The sequence below is a fragment of the Pocillopora damicornis genome, chromosome 2 (assembly GCF_964200805.1).
Source record: "Pocillopora damicornis chromosome 2, jaPocDami1.2, whole genome shotgun sequence".
Taxonomy (NCBI): Eukaryota; Metazoa; Cnidaria; class Anthozoa; order Scleractinia; family Pocilloporidae; genus Pocillopora; species Pocillopora damicornis.
Window position 1 is genome coordinate 1,236,413 of NC_142671.1, and position 5,575 is coordinate 1,241,987.

General features: G+C 39.7%; 1 pseudogene; it reads right to left on the reverse strand.

Moving 5' to 3' along the window:
• Nucleotides 1–149: 149 nt before the first annotated feature.
• Nucleotides 150–874, reverse strand: LOC149049451 (uncharacterized; annotated as a pseudogene).
• Between the last annotated feature and the right edge of the window lie 4,701 nt (nucleotides 875–5,575).

The following is a 5,575-nucleotide window of genomic DNA, read 5'->3' on the forward strand; positions in this document are numbered from 1 at the left end:
ATTGATCTTATATACTGCTCCTTGTCTGTCCCTCGGTTCGTCTTTGTCTTTGATGTTAGTCAGTAACTGACGTAGTGTGGTAATAGGTTTGTGAGCGACACGGATATTGAATGGTTGAAAGATGCGCGAGATGTTCTCAGATATGCCCTTTATGTATGGTATAGTTGCTGTGGTCGTAGGAGTGCGTTGTCGTTAGCCTCGGTAGTAGTAGTAAGTCTGTGAGTGTTACGTTGGATGAAGTCTTCGTTGTAGTTGTTCCTTGAAAAAACACGGTTAAGGTACTTGTTCTAGTCGGATAAGCTGTCTGTCGTATTGCATGCTAGTTGCGCTCGTCGGGTAAGAGTCCTGATAGTAGTGGCTTTGTGTGATGTCGGGTTGTAGGATGACTCGTCCAGTAATCTGTTGGTATGTGTCGGTTTCCTGTAAACTGTTGTCCGTAGTGAGTTGTCGCTACGGCTTACCAGGCAGTCTAGAAAAGGTAGTTTACCATTTTCTTTGACCTCTCTTGTAAACTGTATGTCAGTGTTTTGTTCGTTAAGGTGGTGGTAAAATGCATCGATTTCGTCGTGTCGTACGGCAGTGAAAGTATCGTCAAAGTAGCGTAGCCAAAGTGGTATCGTCTGTCGGCAAGTCGAAAGGGCGCTTTCCTCGATGTTCTGCATCACAATTTCTGCTACAACAACAGAAACTGGAGACCCCATAGCTGTACCGTGTAACTGTTTGTAGTGTTTACCGTTGTACTGAAAGTAAGTTGATGTCAGGCCAAGGTTTAGTAAGTCCATAATGTTCTCTGTCGGTAGCGGTAGAGGGTCGGTAGATTGTAGGATAGCAGTCTCAGTACATTGTAGAGCTAGTTGAAGTGGAATACTTGTAAAAAGCGATTTAACATCAAATGACACTAGTTTGTAGTCGTCAGGTATCCGTACAGTCTTAGTGGCGTTAATGAAGTCCTCAGTGGATTGTAGTTTTCGTCTGGATTTGTCGGTGAGCGGTTGTAGTGTTGTCGTTAGGTACTAGGACAGTTGGTATGTCGGAGGACCACAGTAGTGAGTTGTCGCTACGGCTTACCAGGCAGTGAATAATAAACTCTTGCTCGTGACAGAAAATCAACTTCCTGAATGCTGGGAAAAGCTTCATCTTTCTGGGAAGAAAGACGAGTATCACTCAAACAATAAGAAGCCCGCCCATGAAATATGATTGGTTAAAAATCATGACAGATAATGAAATCAATCCTTATGATTGGTTGGATCTGAACTAAATTCTTTTGGAAAAACTAGTGGTTAGTATTATGACTTCGACATAAGGCGTCCGACTTCGTTATACAATATTATTTGACATCCCAGACGAAAAGAAAAGAGTGGCATTCAAGTTGTAAAATGAAGTTGCTTTTCGTTGTCACCTTTTTCCTCTGCATTTCTGTTGGTAAGTCTAAGCGCAACCCATACTTTTTTTAAGGATCAATTTTACCATTGCCAAAGTCATAAATGCAAAGTTTGAGTAAAATGCACTCGCTCAGCTCTTGGCGCACGGCGAGTAGTGAGTCGGTTTATATCTTCAATTTTCCTTCATTACCAAGTTTTGTTCGAAATTTACTAATCAGAATTAGTGTATGTTACTCTGCATAAAGGTGCGATTATTTGAGGAATTTATACATTTACACTTAAAATCCTGTAAAACAACCAAGTTAATTTATATTGAGCCAGCGCCTATTTCTGGCGTGGTACATTTTTATGGGGCAAAGAAAATCATATGGAATTCAGTGGATGACTTATTGAACATCAAACTGACGAATTCCAAGGTTATTTTGAGTTCAGGCTCGTCAATTATGTTTTGCTCGCCATGGGAAAGTATTTTAATTGACTGATTTAAGATATGGTAGAAAAAATTGCGCGACAAAGTGCTTATTAGTCGATTCTTCAATTTTTTTTCTCAGCAACATTGTATTGATGAAATTTTGCAGCGACAGCCACAGAATTCTTTGTTTTCCGTTTTATTTGAACATGTACCTGCGAGTGGCAACTGTTAACTATCACATTAAATGCAAATTTCGTTATGGACGTACGTCACAAAAGATGTTTCGACATATGCTAATAGCACGAATGTTTCAGAGAAGATGACGATGTTTAAGCTAAAACCATTCACTTTCTAGTGGTTATTTCTCGTCCCGATTGTGTCGCACTGTCGTCGCCATAACCTATCTTGTTGAAGGTGTAAGGACGAAAAACTACATTGCTAGCCAATAAGGGAAAATTTTAGATAGCTAACCTAGCTATCTAAAAAGTTTTCCCTCATTGAGTACGTAACTGAATACGTAACTTTCAGTTTTTCTTTTGGTATATTAGTTTTCTTCTCCTTCTACGAAAGTTTGAGCGATACGGATTTTTTAGTGTTTTAGCCGCCATAATTCGAGAAAGCTCCGACAAACAACTTGTGTTAAAAATCGTGAAGGCTTTGCCGTTCATTCATCAACCCGACCGAGTGGCGCCAAAGGCGAATGACGTGACAGCAGCTGATTGGCTGTTACCACTTATTAGGGCCGGAAATCCCTGTATAACACCGCAGTTTATGTGATAAATATTTTTCTCTGATAATCATTTCATTCAGTCCAAGGTGAAATCAAATCTAGTTCAGTTCAGTTCAGTAACACTTATTGTACACGTTGACCACAAAACTAGTGTCTCATTGTATCATTATTTCATAAAATAGATGTTTTGAATAGGAAAGGAAATTGGCTACGTTAAGGTCACAGAGGAACTTAATAGGCCGGTTATTTACACGAGTTCTTACCCAAACCGTGGTTTTTCGCAGGTAATGAGCCTTACGTATTCTCTATTAGAGGGTTGCTTTTGGCCCTCTAGACACTTTAGTATCAGAAGAGAAACTCAAAATGAATCAACGTAACATAACATGTCTAATCAACATGGCGACTCATGAAGCATGAGGTCCCAGCATGCGTCGCACTCCGATATGAACATAAATGTTCAGATGAAAGATTCAGCTAAATTAAAGGTAGTTTGAAACGCGAAGTTGTTAAACAACGGCTAAACTTCGTTTAAATAATCAGCCCAATGAGTTAGAATTGCGCTGATTATTTCAAAAACATTCATGTTCTGCAAAAATGATTGTGGGATTTTTCTTGACACAGTCACCGAATCTTTACGGACCCCATAGTTGCTGGTCAACGAATCACAAAAGGACTGCATTTTGTCAACGTTTTTAAGGCTTTTTTTTCGATGATCCCAATTTCAGCACTCCAAAGTTCTCAAGCAGTTCTGTCCTTGTACAGTTCACCATGCGTAACAAGAACTTTCCCCACAATCACGAGCATCGTAAAAATCCTGGCCCAATCTATCGTTATGTTCCCAAATTTATTTCTTGTTTCACAACATCACTTTTTCTTCCCTAACTTAGGGGGTTACAGGCGTCGAAATCAGTTAAGGCCTGCGTACTTTGCTCTCATAACAATGAAATTTGTCGCACGCTCTGGCAATTACTTCGAATGTTTTATTACTTACTTAATAGTTGATTTTTTTTTTTTACCAAAACGGTCGAGACAGCAAAATTGGCCTCAAGCAACTATAAACCATATTAAACCCCACGCTCCAACATTTTCCCACAATACAGTAAACCCATGACACAAAAATACAATACATTGAAAATATTATAAAATGCTTTAAGATTTAAAAAGACTACTTTATCGGATCCCGAAAATAAACACTGAGAACTAAACTTATCGCACACAAGACCCCGAGCTTTCGCGCGAGATTTACCCAACTACAAATATTAGGTTCTGACGTTCTCGCTCTACATCAGAACCAAAAATACCACCAACCTACCCACCTTCCCACCCCTTCCCTAAGTAAAGAGAGTGATATCATACACTGAAAATGTAACATACTGAGAGAGAATACAATATAAGATCCCGAACAGTAAATATCAATTACTGATTCAACATCAGAGCGCACACATATTCGCGCGATACGCTGATAATGTTTTTGCATTTTTTTGTGAGCAGCACTAGAATTACAAAAAAATTGTTTTGATCTCCTTTGCGTTTCTTCTGACAAGAGTCACGGTCTTACCTAGCAGTCAGAAATTATTCCGAAGGTTTCACTCAAAAGTGCTGTACAGACAGCTGTACAGGCGGCTGGAAAGACAGCTGATAATGTCCACGGATTAGAGATTGTCTTATGGATCCCTTGATTTGAAATAACCGTAAGTTTATTTACCGGTGAAAGCTTCATCAGAGAAGTGTAATCGATATTTTCCTTGCTTTAACCACGGAAAACACACACATTGAATAGAGAATTGCCCGATAAAAGGGGGTAATGACCGCTGACCAATTACTGTGGTGATCCTGCACTTAACAAAGAGCCCCCCGCAGGGGCTAAATCACGTGGCGAAAACAAAAGATTCCTTAAGCAAGCAAATGAGAAATGTGAATTCTGTGGAGATGACTATGATATTTGTTCTTGTGCTGATTTCTTTCATGCCCCTTGGTAAGTTTACTCTCTTTTCATTTATCCGAATTCTTCACCACTATCAAAACGTGTTTCCTCGCGTAAGGTTCTGTGAGAGTTGTTTGTAGCTGTACAGTAAATCGTTTGAGCCCGTAGCATGTTTCGATCGTAAAGTCTGATGATTCGGTCGAGCGTTGCCAAGTTATGCTGGAAGGGCTTTAACTGATGGTAAAGACTGCTAACGAAAAGTTTGGTGAATACTGAATATAAATGGAAGTTTATGAAAGGAGAAAACTGGAGACTGAATATGGTCGAGGGCCAAAAATAAACTTCCAGATGTTTGCATCTGGCAGTAAGGCCAGATAAGTTATGCTCGAAAATTTGAGTTGTATACCTTTGAGCGTCCCCCCTGAAAACGTGGCATTGGGCCAAAACTATGCATTGAGTCTTGTTGGACGCGTTACATCAAGATATTTTTTTCTAGAAGTTTAGTCATTATGCCAGTATTATGCTCAATGCTTTAACAATACTTACACGCCGCTAACTGTATACCAAAAGTCAAAAGGGAGGCTTCCACTGACGCTAATGCAGCAAGTTCTGATTGCTATGAGATATTATGTCACGGGAACTTTCGGACGAGTTATTACGACTTTTTTTTTGTGGTTCTGCAGTGTTTGCTGCATATCAAGTTTAGATGTCCGTAACGCGAATATTCGCGTTACGGACATCTAACGTTACGCTGTCTCGCCAACATTGAGCAAAAACCCTATGGAGCCTCCTTAAGGTGAAAAAGCGTTTAATGTTTTCGTGTTTTAAACAATGATTAGACAAGTGCTTCCTTAAACGTTGTGTAAACTTAGAGTAAAGTCAGGCTGGTTTAAACTAGACACTATTGAGGCGTTAACTCGAGCTTGCTGGGGGATTTGTTGTTTAACAAATGGGCAAGTTTACATATGAGGACGTAATAACTAGTGTCCGTAGCTGGCTGTTTTATTGAGGAGCATTTGAGCAAGTTGCAAAGCCGCAAGGGGAATGAAATTCAAAGATTCACGCCCCAAGAGCAAGATAGCTTACATGGCGATCGCGTGAGAAAAAGAAATTTCAATTCAAATGGA